The following is a 21,089-nucleotide window of genomic DNA, read 5'->3' as shown; positions in this document are numbered from 1 at the left end:
CTAACCCTAACCCTAAACCTAACCCTCACTATCAGCCTAACCCACACCCTAATCCTTATCCTCACATTAACGATAACCCCAACCCTATACCTTACATTAACCCTTACCTTCACCCTAACTCCTCACCCTACCCCTCACCCTAAGCCTAAACCTAGCCCTCACCCTAACCCTAACCCTCACCCTAACCCTAACACTAACACTAATGCTAACCCTAAACCTCAACCTTACCGTAAACCTCACCCTAACCTATAACCTCACCCTCAACCTCACCCTAACCCTAACCCTAACCCTACCCCTCAGCCTAATCTTCAACCTAAACCTAACCCTAACGCTAATCCTCACCCTATCCTTAACCCTAAACCTAACCCACACCTTAACCCTTACCCTCACCTTAACACTAATGTTAACATTAACTCTCAACCTCACGCTAAACTTCACCCTAACCCTTACCTTCACCTTAACCCTAACCCTCACCCTCACCCTAACCCTTACACATACCCTAACCCTCACGCTAACCCAAACTCTAACCCTAACACTGCACTTCACCCTAACCCTCACCAGAAACCTAAGCCTAAACGTAACCCTAACCCTCACCCTAACACTCACCCTAACCCTTACCCTCACACGAAAACTAACCCTAACCCTCAGCCTAACCCTCATCCTAAACCTAACCCTAACCCTAACCCTCACTCTGACCTTAGCCCTACCACAAACCCTAACCCTCACCCTAACCCTAACCCTCACTCTCACCCTCAACCTCACCCTCAGCCTAATCCTAACCCTAACCCTAATCCAAAACCTAAACCTCACCCTCACCCTCACCCTAACTCTAAACCAACCGTAAGCAAAACCCTCACCCTAATGCTAAACCTATGCCTAACCCTCACCCTAACAATAAACCAAAACCTTACCCTCACACTCACCCTAACGCTAACCCTCACCCTAACCCCATCGCTAAACCTCAGCCTAACTCTCATCCTAACCCTAACCCTAACCGACACCCAAACCCTAAAGCTCACCCTCACCCTCAACCTCATCTTCAACCTCACCCTAAACCTCACCCTCACCATTACCCCAACCCTAACCATAACGTAACCCTCAACCTAAACCTAACCCTCACCCTCATCCTCACCATCACCCTTACCCTAACAATCACCCTCACCCTCACCCTAAACCTAACCATAAGAATAAAGCTCACCCTAAACCTAACTCTGACCCTCACCCTCACCCTCACCCTAAGCCTAACCCTACATCTAAGCCTAATCCTAACCCTAACCCTCGCCCTCACCCTAGCATAACCCTCACCCTAACCCTAACTCTAATCCGAAATCTACCCCTCTCCCTCACTCTAACCCTCCCCCTTACCCTCACCCTAACCCTATCCCTCACCCTCAGCCTAACACCAACCTTAACCCTAATCCTAAACCTAACCCTCACCCTCAACCTCGCCCTAACTTTAACCCTAACCCTAACCCTGAACCTCACCCTAAACCTAAGACTTTCCCTAATCTTCACACTAACCCTAACCCTCACCCTAAACCTAACCCTAAACCTCACCCACACCCTAACCCTAACCCTCACCCTAACCATCACACTAACCCTAATGCTAACCCTAAACCTCACCCTCACCATAAACCTCACCCTAACCCTTACCCTCAACCTAACCCTAACCCTAACCCTAATCCTCACACATATCCTAACTCTAACCCTCACCCTAATCCTAACACTAACACGAACCTTCACCCTAACCCTCACCCTAGCCCTAGTCCTCACCCTAACCCTTACGCTCAACCTCACCCTAACCCTCAACCTAACCGTAAACCTAATGCTAATATTAACCCCCAACCATAGCCTAAACCTCTCCCTAACCGTTCCCTCACCTTAAACCTGTCCCTCACCCTCACCATAACGCTCACCCTAACCGTTAACCTCAGCCTAACCCTCAACCTAACCTTAACCCTAACCCTAAAACTAATCCTCACCCGAAAACTTAAGCCTAAACCTAACCCTCAAACTAACCTTTCACTCACCGGAACCCTAACCCTAACCCTCAGCCTAAACCTAATCCTAAACCTAACCCTAACCCTAACCCTCACCCTAACCTTAATGCTAAACCTAATATTAAGCCTCACCCTAACCCTCTCCCTAACCCTAAGCCTCACCCAAACCCTAACCCAAACCCTCAGCCTAACCCTCATCCTAACCCTATCCCTAACCCTAACCCTCACCCTCACCCTAACCCTAACCCTAAGCCTCACCTTAAACCTCACCCTCACACTAATCCTCACCCTAACCCTAACCCTAAGCCTTTCCTAACTGAAACCCTCAGCCTCACCCTAACCCTCACACTAATCCTCACCTTAAACTTCACCCTCACCCTCAGCCTAACCCTACGACAATCCTAACTGAAACACTCACCCTCAACCTAACCCTAATCGCCACCCTAACCATTACCCTAACCCTCAACTTAAATATCACCATCACCCTAATCCTCACCCTAACCCTAAACTTAAGCCTTTCCTAACCAAAACCCTCATCCTGACCCTAACCCTGACCCTAACCCTCACCCTCACCCTAGCCCTCACCCTAAAACTAACCCTAACCCTAACACTCACCCTCACTCTCAGTCGAACCTTAACCCTAAACTTAATCCTAAACCTAAATGTAATCCTCACCCTCAACTTCACCCTAACCCTAACCCTAACCCTTACCCTAATGCTAACACTAGCTCTCACCCTCAACCAAAACCTAACCCTAACCCAAACCCTCACCCTAACCTAACCCTAACCCTCACCCTAACCCTAACCCTCAACCTAACCCTCACCCTAACCCTAACCCTAACCCTACCACTCAGCCTAACCCTCACACTACACCTAACTCCAACTCTAATCCTCACTCTATCCCTAACCCTAACCCTAACCCTCACCCTAACCCTCACCCTCACCGTAACACTAATGCCAACAATAAACCTAAACCTCGCCCTTACCCTTACCCTCACCTTAACCCTACCCTCACCCTCAACCTAACCCTCAGCATAACACATACCCTCACCCTAAACGTCACCCTAACCCTAAGCCTAACCCTCAACCTCACCATCACCCTTATCCTCACCCTAACCCTTACCCTCAACATAAACCTCACCCTAAACCTAAGCCCAAACCTCACCCTCACCCTCACCCTAACCCTCACCCTAACCATTACCCTCACTCGAACCCAGACCCTAAACCTCAGCCTAACCCACATCCTAACCCTAACCCTAACCCTCATCCTAACTGTAACCCCAACACTAACCCTAACGGTCACCTCACCCTAACCCTAACCCTCACCCTCACCCTCACCCTCAAACTCAGCCTCAGCCTAACTCTAACCCTAACCCAAATCCAAAACCTGAACCTCACCCTCACCTCACCATAACTCTAAACCTAACTATAACCAAAACCCTCACCCTAACCCTAACCCTATCCCTAAAACTCTCCCTAACCCTAACCCTAATCCTAATCCTAACCCTCACCCTAAATCTAATCCTTACTCTCACCCTAACCCTAACCCTCACACTAATCATTACCCTCAGCCTAACCCTAACACTAACTCTCATCCTAACCCTCATCTTAACCATAACCCTCACGCTAAACCTAACCCTCACCTTCACCCTCACCCTCACCATCACCCTAACCCTAACCCTTACCCTCACCCTAACCCTAAACCTAACCATAACAATAACCCTCACCCTAAACCTAACTATGACCCTCACCCTCAGCCTAAGCCTAACTTTACACCTAAGCCTAATCCTAAAACTAAACCTTAACCTCACTGTCACCGTAACCCTAATCCTCACCCTAACCCTAACCCTAACCCTCACCCTAACCATAACCCTCACCCTCACCCTAACCCTAAAGCTAACCCTAACACTCTCCATCACTCTAACCCTAACCCTAACACTCACCCAAACCCTAACCCTAACCCTAATGCTTTCCCTAACCCTCACCCTCACCCTAACCCTTACCCTCAGCCTAACACTCACCCTAACCCTAAATCTAAACCTAACCCTCACCCTAACACTCCCCCTAACCATCAACCTAACGCTAACCCTCACCCTCACCCTAACTGTCACCCTAAACCTTAACCTCACCCTAACCCTATCCCTAAACATAACTCTAACCCTCACCCTCACCCTAAGCCTAACCTTCACCCTAACTCTAATGCTACCCCTAAACCTCACCCTCAATCTAAACCTCATCCTAAACCTTACACACACAATAACCCTAACCCTAACCTTAACCCTAACTCTCATCGTAATCCTTATCCTCACCCTCACCCTAACCATCACTATCACCTTAACACTCACCCTAACCCTACCCTAAACCTCACCCTAACTCTAACTCTCACCCTAAACCTAACTGTTACCCTCACCCTCATACTAACCCTAACCCTTACCTTAACCTTCACCCAAAACCTAACCCTAATCCTAACGCTAACCCTAAACTTCACTCTCAGCCTAACCCACACCTTAACCATTATCCTCACACTAACGCTAAACCTAACCCTAACCCTCACATTAACCCTAAACCTCACCCTAACCCATCACCCTAGCCCTCACCCTAACCCTAAACCAAACCCTCACCCTAACCCTAACCCTAAACCTAACCGTCAGCCTAACACTAAGCCTAAACCTAATGTTAACCCTAAAACTCAACCTCACACTAAACCTCACCCTAAACATTACCTTCACCCTCAACATCACCCTTATCTTAACCCTAACCATAATCCTCACCCTAACACTAACCCTAACCCTAACCCTAACCGTTACACTCACACTAACCCTCAAGCTAACCCTAACACTAACACTAACACTAACCCTCAACCTAACCCTCACCTGAACCCTAAGCCTAAACCTAAGCCTAACCCTCAACCTAACACTCAAACTAATCCTTACCCTCAAATGAGAACTAACAGTAACCCTCATCCTAACCCTCATCCAAATCCTATCCCTAACCCTAACCCTCATCCTGACCTTAGCCATAACACAAACCCGAACCCTCAGCCTAACCCTAACCCTAACCCTAATCCAAACCCTAAACCTCACCCTCACCCTCACCCTACCTCTAAACCTAACCCTAGGCAAAACCCTCACCCTAACCCTAACCCTATTCCTAACCCACACACTAACCTAAACCTAATCCAAAACCTAACCCTCACCCACATCCTAACCCTTACCCACACCCTAACCCTAACCCCAAACCACAGCCTAACTCTGATCCTAAACCTAGCCCTAAACCACACCCAAAAACTAACCCTCACAGTCACCCTAACCCTGAGCCTAGCCCTATACCTAAGCCGAATCCTATCCCTAACCCTCACCCTCATCCTAACCCTGTCACCCTAACCCTAACCCTCACCCTAATCCTAAACTTAACACTCACGCTCACCCTAACCCTATACCTAACCCTAACCGTAACCCTCACCCTAACCCTAACCCTAACCCTAATGCTAACACTAAACTTCACCCTCACCCTAACCATAACCCTAACCCTAATGCTAACACTAAACCTCACCCTCACCTTAACCCTAACCCTATGCCGAACCCTCACCCTAACCCTAACCCTAATGCTATCCCTAAACCTCACCCTCACACTAAAGCTCACTGTAACCCTTATCCTCATCCTAACCCTAAACCTAACACTAACACTAAACCTCAACCTAACCCTCAGCCTAAAACTAAACGTAAACCTAACCTTCACACTAATGTTCACCCTAACCATCAAACTCACCCTAGCCCTCAACTAACTCTAAACGTCACCCTCACCCTAACCCTCAAACTAAACCTTACCCTCACCCTAACCCTAACCCTCACCCTCACCCTAACCTCAACCTCACCCTAGCCCTCACCTTAACCCTAAACCTCACCCTCACCCTAACCCTCACCCTAACACTAACCCTCACCCTAACCCTTTCCCTCACCCTAACCCTAACCCTAACGCTCAGCCTAACCCTCATCCTAACCCTAACCCAAACACTAACCCTCACCCTAACCTTAACCCTAACCCCAACCCTAACACTCAATCTAAACCTAACCCTCACCCTCACACTCAACCTCAACCTCAGCCTAAACCTAACCCAAACTCCAATCCAAAACCTAACCCTCACCCTCACCCTAACTCTAACCCTAACCCTTACCCTAAACATCACCCTAACCCTAACCCTCCCTCACCCTCAACCTAATCCTAATCCTAAACCTAACCCTTAATCTCACCCTCACCATAAATCTAACACTCACCCTAACCCTAACCCTAAACCTAATGCTATACCTAACCCTCACCCTAACTTTAACCATCACCCTCACCCTCAGCCAACCCTAAATCTACCCCTCAGCCTAACCCTCACCCTAACCCTAACACTAACCCTAATCAAAACCCTAACCCTCACCCTCACCCTCACTCTAACTCTAACTCTAACCCTAACCCTAACTCTCACCTAACCCTAACCCTAACCCTAACACTAAAGCCAACACTATCCCTCACCCTCACCTTAAGCCTCACCCTAACCCTAACTTTCACCCTCACCCTCACCCTAAACTCCACCCTAAACCTCACCCTCACCCTAGCCCTCACCCTAAACCTAACCCTAAGCCTAACCCTAACCCTCACCCGCCCCCTAACCCTAAACCTATCCCTAAAAATCACACTAACCCTAAACCTAACAATAATGCTAAACATAAAGCTCAAACTCACGCTCACCCTAATCCTCACGCTAAGCCTAAGCATAATCCTAACCCTCACCCTCACCCTAACCCTCAGCCTAACCCTTACAAACACACTAAACCTAACCCTTACCCTCAGCCTAACCCTCATCCCAAGCCTAACATTAACCCTAACCCTCACCCTAACCTTAACCCTAACCCAAACCCTAACACTCAACCTAACCCTAACCATCACCCTCAAACTAAACCTCAACATCAGCCTATACATAACCCTAATCCAAACCCTAACATTCATCCTCACCCCAAACCTAATTCTAACCCTAACCCTCACCCTAACACTCACACTCACCTTAACTCTATCCCTAAACCTCACCCTAACCCTAACCCTAATCCTAAGCCTAACCCTTACCCTCAAACTCACCGTAACCCTAACACTCACCCTAACCTTCACCCTAACCCTAACCCTAACCCTCACCCTCACACTCACCCTAAACCTACCCTAACCCTAACCCTCGACCTAAACCTAAGTGTAACTCTAATGCTAACCCTACACGTCACCCTCACCCTAAACCTAACCCTAACACTCACACTAAACCTAACCCTAACCCTAATGCTATCCCTAACCCTCTCCCAAACTCTAACCCTCACCGTCAACTTTACCCTCACCCTCACCCTAACCCTACCCCTATCCCTCAGCCTAACCCTAACCCTAAACCTTAACCTAAACCTAATCCAAACCCTAACCCTCACCCTCACCTTCACCCTAACTCTAAACCTAAAACTAACCCTAAACCTCACACTAACCCTAACACAATCCATAACCCTCATGCTAACCATAACCCTAATCCTAAACTTTACCCTCACCCTCAACCTCACCACAACCCTAACACTCACCCAAACCCTAATCTTAACCCGAGCTCTCACCCTAAGACTTACCCTCACCCTCACCATAACCCTAATCCTCAACATCACACTATCCCTCACTCTAAGCCTAACTCTCACCCTAACTCTAATACTAACCCTAACCCTAACTCTAACCCTAACACTAACACTATTCCAAACCCTCATGCTAACCCTAACCCTAACCCTAAACCTCACCCTCACACTCACCCTAAACCAAACACTCACACAAACCCTCACCCTAAACCTAATACTAATCCTTACAATAACCGTAAACCTAACCCTCACCTTCACCCTAACCCTCACAGTCACCCCTAATCCTAACACTCACCTACACCCTCACCCTCACCCTCACCCTCACCTTCACACTAACAAGACACCCTCATATTAAACATCAATCTAACCCTAACTCGCACCCTAACCCTAACCGTAAGGCTCACCCTAACCCTGATCCTCACCTTAAAGCTCACCCTCACTCTAATCTTCACCCTAAACCTAACCATAAGCCTTTCCTAACTGAAACGCTCACCCTCACCCATACCCTTACCCTAACCCTCACCCTCACCCTAGCCCTCACCCAAAACCTAACCCTAACCCTAACCTGCACTCTCACCCTCACCCCACCCTCAGCCTAAACCTAACCATAAACCTACACCTAACCCTAACCATAACCTTTACACTAAACCTAATCCTAACCCTAATGTTAACACTAACCTTCACAATAAATCTAAGCCTAACCCTAACCCTAACCCTAATCCTAATTCTATCCCTAATCCTCAACCTCACCCTAAACATCATACTAACACTTACCCTCACCCTCAAGCGCACCCTAATCCAATACCTAACCCTAACCCTCACACTAACCCTCACCCTAACCCTAACCCTAACCCTACCCCTCAGCCTAACCATCACCCTAACCCTAACACTAACCCTAATCAAAACCCTAACCCTCACCCTATCACTAACCATAACCCTAACCCTCACCCAAACCCTCAACCTTACCCTATGCCTAATGCTAACATGAAGCCTAAACCTCAACCTAAACCTCAACCTAACCCTTAACCTCACCATAACCCTATCCCTCACCCTCACCCTAACCCTCACCAAAACCTTACCATCACCCTCACCCTAACACTAACCCTAACCCTAAGCCTCGCCCTAACCCTCAACCTAAGCCTATCCCTAACCCTCACTCTAACTCTCACCCAAACCCTATGCCTAATCCTGACCCTCAACCTCAAGCTAACCCTTACCCTCACCCTAACACTAACCATATCCCTTAGCATAACTCTCATCCTAACCCTAACCCTAACCCTAATCATCACATTAACCTTAACCCTAACCCAAACCCTAACACTCCCCCTAACCTTAACCCTAATGCTCACACTCAAACTCCCCCTCAGCCTAACCCTATCCCTAACCCTAATCCAAATTCTAACCCTCACCTTCATGCTCACACTAACCCTCAACTTTACCCTAAACCTCACCCTAATCCTGACCCTCACCCAAAATCTAATCCTAACCCTAACCCTAACTCTAACACTCAACCAAACCCTTTCCCTAACCCTCATCCTAAACCTAGCTCACACCTTAACCCTAACCCTAATCCTCACCCTAACCCTCACCCAAACCCTAAAGCTAACCCTAACCCTCAACCTCAATCTAACCCTTACCCTCACCATATCCCTAAACCTAACCTAACCCTAACCCTAATCTTCACACTAACCCTAAACCTAACCCTCACCCTAATGCTCAACCAAATCTTCACCCTCACCCTAAAGCTTACCATCAGCTTAACCCTCACCCTAACCCTAACCCTCACTAACACAGTAACCCTCACCCTCACGCAAAACCTCACCCTAAACCTAAACCTGACCTCACCCTTTCCCGCACCCTAAATCTAACACTAACCCTCACCCTCACCCTAACCCTAACCCTAACAAGAACCCTAACCCTCACAGTAAACCTAACCCTCACCCTAACCCTAACCCTCACACTCTCCCTAACCCTAACCTTAACTGTAACCCTCACACTCACCCTAACACTCAACCTAACCCTCACCCTCATCCTCACCCTAACCATCACCCTCACCCTAAACCTCCCCTAACCCTAACCCTCACACTAACCCTAACCATAACCCTAACCCTAACACTCACCCTAACCTCACCCTAACCCTAACGACAATCCTAAGCCTCACCCTCATCATAAACCTCACCCTAACCCTTATCCTCACACTAAACCTAACCCTAACCCTAACCATCACACTCAAACTAACCTTCACCCTCACCCTTTCCCTAAATCTAAACTTAACAGTAAACCTCACCTTCTTACTAAACATCATCCTAACGCTAAATCTCACACTAACCCTAACCCTAACCCTCACCCTAACCTATTCCTCCACATAACCCTCACTCTCCCCTAATCCACACACTAACACTAACCCAAACCCTATCCTAACCGAAACACTCACCTTACCCTCAACCTCAACCTAACCCTCACCTTCACCCTAAACCTCACCCTGGCCCTCACCCTAACCCTAACCCTAGCCCTCACCCTAACCCTAACCTTAACCCTTTCCCTAATCCTAACCCTAACACTCACACTAACCCTAAATCTAACCCTAAGCCTCAACCTAACCTTTACCCTCATCCTCACCCTAACGCTAACCCTCACCCTAAACCCAATCCTATCCCTCAACCTCACCCTAACCCTCACCCAAATCCTAACGCTCACCCTATCCCTAACGCTAACCCTACACCTCACACAAACCCTAACCCTCACCCTAACCCTAACCATAATCATAACCCGCACACTAACCCTAAACCTAACCCTCACCTAACCCTCATTCTAATCCTAACTCTAAACCTAACCCTCACCCTAACACTAACCCTAACCCTAACCCGAGCCCTCACCGTAACCCTAACCCTCACCCTCCCGCTACCCATCACCCTCAGCAAAACCCTAATCCTAACCCTCACCATTACTCTCACCCTAAATCTAACCCTAAACCTAACCCTAATACTCACCCTCACCCTCACCCTCACCATAGCCCTCACCCTCAACCTCACCCTAAACATCACCCTAACCCTAACCCTCACGCTAACCATAACCCGAAACCTCACCCTAACACTAAACCTAACTGTAACCCTCACCCTAACCTTAACACTAACCCTAACCCTCACCCTCACCCTAACACTCACTTTAACCCTTATTCTCACACTAACCCTAACCCTAAGCCTAACCTTCACTCTAACCCTAACCCTCAACCTAATCCTAACCCTACACTTCACCCTAACTCTCACCATAACCCTAAACCTAACCCTAACCCTCACAATAAACCTAACCCTCACCCTAAGCCTAACACTAACCCTCACTCTAAACCTAACCCTCACACTCACCCTAAAACTCACAGTCACCCTAAACCTCACCGTAACCCTAACCCATAACTACAACCAAACCCTCACCCGAACCCAAACCCTAGCCCTCACACGAAAACTCACCCTCACCCTAACACTCACACTAACCCTTACACAAACCCTAACCCTAAAACTCACCCGTACCCTAACCCTCCCCCTAAACCTTACACACACCCTAACCCTAATCCTAACCCTAACCCTCACCCTCACACTAACCCTCATCCTAAACTTTAACCTCAACCTAAACCAAACCCTAACACTAAACCTAATACTCACACTAACCCTAATCCTAACCCTCCCCCTCACACTCCCCCTCACCCTAATCCTAACCCTAACATTCATCTTAACACTAACTCTCACCCTCACCCTCACCCTAAACCTAACCCAAACGCTAAACCACATGGTCACCGTAATCTTCACCCTAACCCTAACCCTAACTATTATCTAAACGAAAACCTCAGGCTCAACCTCACCCTCACACTAACCTTCACCCTCACCCAAGCCCTCACTCTAACACTAACCCTCACCCTAACGCTAACACTAAAACTCTCCCTCAACCTCACCCTAACCCTAAACCTAACCCTAACCCTATTCCTAACACTAACCCTAAACCTAATGCTAACTCTAAAACTCAAACTCACCCTAACCCTCACCCTAAACCTTACCGTCACCCTAACCCTAACCCCAACCCTCACACTAAACCTAACCTTCCAACTAACTTTAAACCTACCCCTCAGCCTAACCCTCACCTTAAACCAAACCCAACCCAAATCCTCGCCCTATCCTTAAGCTTAACCCAAACCCTCACCCTAACACTCACCCTCACCCTAACCCTAATGTTAAACCTAACCCTCACACTCACCCTAACCCTCACCCTAAACCTTACCCTCACCCTAACCCTAACGCTCACCCTCAATCTAACCCTCACCCTAACACTTACCCACAACCTATAACTAACCCTAACCCTAACCCTAACCCTAACCCTAACCCGCACACTAACCCTAAACCTAACCCTCAGCCTAACCCTCATCCTAACCCTAACCCTAAACCTAACCCTCACCCTAACACTAACCATAACCCTAACCTGAATCCTAACCATAACCCTAATCCTCACCCTCACTCTACCCATCACCCTCAGCAAAATCCTAATCCTAACTCTCACCCTCACGCTCACCCTAACTCTCACCATAAACCTAACGCTAACACTCACCCTCACCCTCACACTCACCCTAACCTTCACCCTCACACTAACCCTCAACCTCACCCTAAACATCACCCTAACCCTAACCCTCACGCTAACCATAACCCTAAACCTCACCCTAATCCTTACACTAACCCTAACCCTCACCCTCACCCTAACACTCACTTTAACCCTTATTCTCACACTAATCCTAACCCTAAGCCTCAGCTTCACTCTAACCCCTACCCACAAACTAATCCTATCCCGAAACTTCACCCTAACTCTCACCATAATCCTAACCCTAAACCTAAACCTCACACTAAACCTAACCCTCACCCTAAGCCTAACACTAACCTTCACTCTAAACCAAACACTCACCCTCACCCAAACACTCACGGTCACCCTAAACCTCACCATAACCCTAACCCATAACCACACTCAAACCCTGAACCGAACCCGAAACCTTGCCCTCACACGAACACTCACCCTCACCCTAACGCTCACCCTAACCCTTACCCACACCCGAAACCTAAAATTCACCCTCACCCAAACCCTTAACCACACCCTCACCCTCACCCTAACACTAACACTAAACCTAACCCTCACCCTAAAGCTAACCATAACCCTAACCCTTAACCTCACCCTAACCCTCTACCTAACCCTAAACCTCACCCTAACACTAACCCTCATTCTAAACTTTACCCTCAACCTAACCCAAACCCTAACCCTAAACCTAACACTCACACTAACCCTAACCCTAACCCTCAGCCTAATCCTTATCCTAACCCTAAACCTAACCCTAACCCTCAACCGAAACCTAACCCTAACCCTAATGCTAACACTAACCCTCACCCTCACTCTAACCCTAACCCAAACACTAATCCTAACACTAACCCTCACCCTCACCCTCACCCTAACCCTCACACTCACCCAAGCCTCAACCTAACCCTACCCCTACACCTCTCCATAACCCTCACCCTAAACCTAACCCTCAAACTTACCCTAACCCTACCCCTAACCCTCACCCACACACTAACCCTAAACCTAACGCTAACCCTCACCCTAACCCTAATACTCACCCACACCCTAACCCGAACCCGAACCCGAACCCGAACCTGATCCCGAAAATGAACCCTCATCCTCACCCTAACTCGAACCCTCACCCTAAACAACACCCAAACCCTAACCCTAACCCTAACCCTCACCCGAACCCTCATCAAAACCCTCACGCTTACCCTTACCCTCAACCTAACCCTAACCATAAACCTAATCATAACCCTCACACTAACTGTAACCCTCACCCTAACCCTAACGCTAACCCTAAACTTCACCCTCCCCCTCACCGTCACCGTCAGCCTAAACCTAACCGTAAACCTATTCTTATTCCCAACACTCACTCTCTCCCTCGCCTTAAACCTAAACCAAACCCTAACCCTCACACTCACCCTCACCCTCACCCTCACTTTAACCCTCATCCACACCCTAATACTCATCCAAACCCTAAACATCACCCTAACACTTACCCTCACTCTAACCCTAACCCTAACCCTCACCCTAAACCTAACCTTATCTTAACCCACAAACTCACCCTAATTCTCACCCTAACCATAACCCTTACCTAACGAAACCTTCACCCTCACCCTAACCCTCACCCTCACCATAGTCCTCCTCACCCTAAACCTAACCCTAAACCTAAACCTCACCCTCCACTTCGCCTTCCCGCTCAGCCTTATCCTAAAACTAACCTTAATCCTAACCCTAAACCTCAACCCCACCTAACGCTAAACCTGACCCTCACCCTCACCCTAACCCTAAACCTAACCCTAAAAATAACCCTCACCCTAGCCCTAACCTTAACCCTAAAACTCACCCTAACCCTAAACCAAACCCTAACCCTCACCCTCACCCACATCCTCATCCTCAATCTCACCCTCACCGTCACCATAACACTAACCATCACACTAAGGCTAACCCTCACCTTAACCCTAAACCTAACCCTCACCCTCACTTTCACCCTCACCCTCACCCTAACCCTAACCCTAACCCTAATCCTAACCCTAACCCTCACCCTCATCCTAACCCTAACCCTAACACTCACACTCAACCTCAACCTCACCACCACCCTCACCCTCACACTAACCCTGAACCTCACCCTAAACCTCACCCTTACCCTAACCCTCAATCTAACCCAACCCCTCTCCCTCACCCTAACCCTCACCCTAAACTTTATCCTCACACTAAACCTAACCCTAATCCTAAACCTCACACTAACCCTAACCCACACCCTAACCCTATCCCGACACCTCACCCTCACTCTCAACATAACCATAACCCTAAACGAAAACCTCATCCTAACCCTAACCCTAAACCTAAACCTCACCCTCACCCTAACCCTCACCGTCACCCTAACCCTCAAACTAAACCTAACCTTCAACCACAACCTAACCCGAACCCGAACCCGAACCCTCACCCGAACCCCAACACTCACCCTCCCCCTAACCCTCACCCTCACAATAAACATCACCCTAACCCTAACTCTCACCCTAACAATAACGCTAACCCTCAAACTAACCCTAACCCTCAACGTAAACCTAACCCTCAGCCTAAACCTAACCCTCACCCTAACATTGACCCTCACACTAAACCTAACCCTAACACTCAACCTCACGCTCAACCTCACCCTCACCCTAACCCTAACCCTCATCCTAACCCTAACCATAAACTTAATGCTAACCCTAAACCTAACCCTCACGCTAACCCTAAACCTAACCCTCACACTAAACCTAACCCTCACACTAATGCTAACCCTAAACCTCACACTAAACCAAATCCTCACCCTAACCCTAACCCTGCCCCTCAGCCTAACCCTCACCCTAAAAATAACACGCACCCTAATCCTCACCCTATCCCTAAACTTAACCCTCACCCCAACTCTCACTCTCACCTTAACCCTAATGCTAACCCTAACCCTCACGCTCAACCTAACCCTCACCCTAACCCTTACCCACTCCCTAACCTGAAACCTAAACCTAAACTTAACCCTCACCCCAAACCTCACCCTAACCCTAACCATAACCCTAAGCCTAACCTTGACCCTATCCCTCACCCTAACCCTAAACGACACCCTCACCCTAAACCTCACCCTGAACTTTACCCTCAACCTAAACCAAACCCTAACCCTAAACCTAACACTTACACTAACCCTTACCCTAAACCTCAGCCTAAACCTTATCCTAACCCTAAACCTAACCCTAATCCAAACCCTCACCAGAACCCTAACCCTAAACCTAACCCTCACACTAACCCTAACCCTAAACCTCAGCCTATCCCTCATCCTAACCCTAATCCTCACCCTAACCCTCACCCTCACCCTAACCCTAACACCAACCCTAATCCTCACCCTAACACTAACCCTCACCCTCATCCTAACCCTCACCCTAAACCTTACCCTCAGCATAACCCTATCCCTAACCCTAAACCTAACCCTAAATCTCACCGGAACACACAACCTCACCCTAACCCTCGCCCTCACACCAAAAATCACCCTAAACCTAACCCTAATCCTCACACTAACCCTAAACGTAACCCTAACCCTATCCATAACCCTCACCCTAATCCTAACCCTAAATCTAAACCTCATCCTAAATCTAACCCTCCCCCTCCCCCTCCCCCTCCCCCTCTCCCTAACTCTAAAACTACCCTATCCCTAACCCTCCCCCTCAACCTAATCCTAACACTCACCCTAAACATAACCAACATGCTAACACTAACCCTAACCCTCACCCGCACCCTAAAACTCACCCTAACCCTTACTCTCACCATAAGCCTAAACCTACTCATAACACTAACTTTCACCCTAACCCTAACCCTCACCGTTACCCTAACACTCACCCTAACCGTAACCCTAATCCACACCCTAACCCTCACCCTCAACTGAACCCTAAGCCTCACCATAACACTAAACCTTACACTAAACATCATCTTAACCCTAACCCTCACCCAAATCCTAACCCTAACCCTCAGCCTAACCCTAACACTCACACTAACCCTCAATCGAAACAAAATTCTCACCCTAAAAATAAACCTAACCCTTACCTAACCGAAAACCTCACCCTCACCCTCAACCTAACTCTCACCCTGAACCTAGCCATCACCATAACCTTAACCCTAACTCTATCCTTAACCCTAAACTTATCCCTTAACGTCACCCTAAACCTCACACTCACCCTAACCCTAACCATCAACCTAACAGTCACCCTATCCCTAACGCTAAACCTAATCCTCACACTCATCCAACCCTCACTTTAACTATATCCCTACACCGCACCCTAACTCTCACACTATCACTATACCTAACCCTCACCCTAAACCTAACCCTAAACCTAACCCTCACCCTCACTCTAAAACTCACAGTCACCCTAACCCTCACCCTAACCTTAACCTTCAAGCACAACCTAACCCTCACCCTCACCCGAACCTTCACACTTACCCTAACACTCTCCTCACCCAAACCCTCACCCTCAAAATAAACATCACCCTAACACTACCCCTCAGCCTAACCCTAACCCTCTACCTAACCCTAAACCTCACCCTGACACTCACACTAACAATAACCCTAACCGTAACCCTCACACTAACCGTTACCCTAAACCTAATCCTCACCCTAAACCTAGCCCTCAACCTAACCCTAACCCTCACAATAACCCTAGCCCTAACCCTCATAGTATCCCTTACGCTAATCCTAAGCCTCACCCTAAACCTAGCCCTCACCCTAACCCTAACCCTCACACTAACCCTAACCCTAAACCTTACCTTCACCCTCACCCTCACCCTAACACTAATCCTAATACTAACACTAACCCACACCCTCACCCTCACCCTCACACTAACCCTAACCCTTACCGTCACCCTAACACTCATCCTAACACTAATGCTAACCCTAACCCTCACCTTGATCCTAAACCTCACCCTAACCCTTATCCTCACCATAACCCTAACCCTAACCCTAACCCTAATCCTCACCCTAACCCTAACCCTCCCCCACATCCTAACCTTCAACATTGCCCAATAGCTCATCCTCACCCTAACCTTCACACTAACCTTAACCCTAACCCTAATTCTAAACCTAACATTCAACCTCACCCTCACCCTCACCATAAGCCTAAACCTAGCCCTAAACCTAAACCTAACTCTCCCCCTCACCCTAAACCTAACCCTCACCCTAAACCTCACCCTATCCCTTATGCTAACCCTACACCTCACCCTCAGCCTAACCCTCCCCCTAACCCTTATGTCCACACTAAACCTAACCTTATTCCTAACGCTAAACTTCACACTAACCCTGAACCTCACCGTATGCCTCACTCTAACTCTAACCCTAACATTAACCCTAAACCTAACCCTCACCCTCATCCTCACCCTAACACTCACCCTCACCATAAATATCACGCTAACCCTAAACGTCAACCTAAAATTAAACCTAACACTCACCCTAAACCTAACCCTCACCCTAACGCTCACCCTATACCTAAGGCTAACCCTACACCTCACCCTCAACCTAACCCTCACTCTAAACCTTATCCTTACACTAATCCTAACCCTCACAATAACCCTAATCCTCACCCTATTCCTAACACTCACCCTAACCCCCACCCTCACCTAACACTAATACTAACCCTACCTCTCACTCTCACCCTAACCCTCACCCTAAACCTCATCCTAACCCTCATCCTAACCCTAACCCTACCCCTCACCCTCACCCTACCCCTCACCCTAACCCTGTCCCTGAACCTAACCCTAAACCTAACTCTGACCCGAACACTCAGGCTCAGCCTAACCCAAACCCTCATCCTAACAGTAACACTCACCCTCAACCTCACCCTCACCCAAGCCCTCAGTCTAACACAAACCCTAATCCTAACCCTCACCCTAACTCTAACAATCACCATAACCCTAACCATCACATTAACACTAACCCTAACTCTCACCCTCACCCTCACCCTCACCCTAACCCTAACCCTCATCCTAACCCTAACCCACACCCTCACCCTAATACTCACCCTAAACCTAGCCCTAACCCTTACCTAACCAAAAACTTCACCCTCACCCTTACCCTCACCCTAAACCTCACTCTCACCCTAGCACTCACCCTACCACTAACTCTCACCCTAATCCTAAACCTAACCCTCACCCTCACCCTCACCCTAACCCTAACCATAAACCTAACCCTAACAGTCATCCTAAACCTAACCCCTAACCTAATTCTAACCCTAAACCTCACACTCACCCTAACCCTCACAATAACACTTACCGTCATCGTAACCCTAACCCTAACCCTCACACTAAACCTAACCCTCACACTTAACCTAACCCTACCCCTCAGCCTAACCCTCACCTTAAACCTAACCTTAACCCAAACCATCACCCTATTCCTCACTCTCACCCTAACCCTCACCCTTACACTTACCCTCACCCAAACCCTAAGACTCACCCTCAACCTTACCCTCACCCTAACACTTACCCACACCCTAACACTCACAATAAACCTAACCATAAACCTAACTTTCACCTTAACCTCTATCTAACCCTAAGCCTCACCCTCACCCTAACCCTCACCCTAAACTTTACCCTCACCCTAACACTTACCCTAACCCTAAACCTAACCCTCACACTAACCCTAACTCCAACCCTCAGCCTAACCCTTATACTAACCCTAAACCTAAACCAACCCTCACCCTAAACCTAACCCTAACCCTAACCCTAACCGTCACACTAAACCTAATGCTAACCCTCAGTCTAAACCTCATCCTAACCCTAACCATAACCCTAAATCTAACCCTAAACCTTAATCTCATCCTAACCCTAACCCTCACCCGCACCCTCCCCATCACCCTCAGCCCTAATCCTAACCCTAATCCTAACCCTCACCCTCATCCTCATGCTAACTCTAACCCTAAACCAAAACCTAACACTCACCCTCACTCTCCCCCTAACAACAAACGTATCCCTAACCCTGACCCTAACTCTAACCCTCACCCTATACCTTACCATCAACCTAACCCTAACCCTGACCCTAACCATCACACTAACCCTCACCCTAACACTAACACTAACCCTAAACCTCATCCTCACACTAAACCTTACCTTAACCCTTACCCTCACCATAACCCTAATCCTAACCCTATCCCTAACACTCACCCTCACCCTCACCCTAACCCTCACACTCACCCTAAACTGCAACCTAACCCTACAACTCCCCCTCTCCCTAACCCTCACCCAAACCCTCACACTAAACCTCAAACTAACCCTAACACTACCCCTAACCCTCACCCTCACACTAACCCTAAACCTAATGCAAACCATCACCCTAAACCTAATACTTACCCACAGCCTAACCCTCACCCTCACCCTCACCCGAAACTTCACCCGAAACCTCATACTCACACTAACCCTCACCCTTACCCTATACATCACCCAAACCTTAACCCTCACCCTAATCTTCACCCTAACCCTACCCTCACCCTCACCCTAACCCTCACCCTAATGTTACTCTCTCCCTAACCCTAACCCTAACCCTATCCATAACGCTCACACTAACAATAACCCTCACCATAACCATAAACATAAGCATAAACCTAACCCTGAATTTCACCCTCACCCTGACCCTCACCCTCAGCCTAACTCTAACCCTAACTCTATTCCTAATCCTAACCCTCACCCTCACCATAATCCTAACCATAACCCAAACCCTCACCCTCACCTTCACCCTGGCCCTCAGCCTAATCCTCACCCACACACTAACTCTCACCCTCACACTAAACATCATCATAACCCTAAACCTCTCCCTAACCTTAACCCTAACCCTCACCCTAAACCTAAACTCAGCTTAACCCTCACACTAACCCTAATCCTCACCCTAACCATAACCCTTACCTAATGGAAACCCTCATCCTCACGCTCACCCTCACCCTCACAATGACCCTAGCACTCACCCGAACCATAACCCTAACCCTCACCTTCAACCTCCCCTGCCCCCTCAGCCTTACCCGCACCCTAACCCTAATCCTAACCCTAACACTCCACCCCACCCTCATCCTTACACTAACACCAACCCTAAAGCTAACCCTCACCCTCACCCTCACCCTAACCCTAACCCTGACAATAACCCTAACACTAACCGTAACCCTAACCGTAAAACTCACCCTAAACCTAATCCTAACCCTCACCCTCACCCTCACCCTCACCCTCATTCTAACCCTCACTCTCATCCTGATCCTCAAAATCACACTTACCCTCACACTAACCCTAACCTTCACCCTCACTTTCACCCTCAACTTCAGACTAACCCTAAACCTAACCCTAATCCTAACCCTAAACCTCACCCTCACCCTAACCCTAATCCTAAACCTCATGCTCAACCTCACCCTCACCAGCCCCTCGCCCTAACCCTCACCCTCACCCTCACACTCACCCTCACACTAAACCTCAACCTCACCCTAAACCTCACCCTAACCCTAACCCTCTCCCTAACCCTAACCCTAACCCTCACCCTAACCCTAATCCTCACGCTAACCCTAACGGTAACCCTACCCATCACTCTAACCCTCACCATAACCCTAACGCTAACCCTAACGCTTTCCCTAAGGCTAACACTAACAGTAACCCTCACCCTCATACTAAACATCACCCTAACATTAACACTCACCGTAACACTAACCCTAACCCTCACCCTAAACCTGACCCTCAACCTAACCATCACACTCCCCTAAACCTCAACCTAACCCTAACCCTAACCCTTACCTAATCGAAACCCTCACACTCACCCTCACCCTAAACCTAACCCTCACACTCACCCTAGCCCTCACCCTAAACCTAAACCTACCCCTCACCCTAACCC

The sequence above is a fragment of the Dipodomys merriami genome, unplaced genomic scaffold (genome assembly GCF_024711535.1).
Source record: "Dipodomys merriami isolate MVZ:Mamm:240054 unplaced genomic scaffold, mDipMer1.0.p SCAF_54, whole genome shotgun sequence".
Lineage (NCBI taxonomy): Eukaryota > Metazoa > Chordata > Mammalia > Rodentia > Heteromyidae > Dipodomys > Dipodomys merriami.
The sequence above is the reverse complement of the archived record's forward strand: the minus strand, read 5'-3'. Positions refer to the sequence as shown.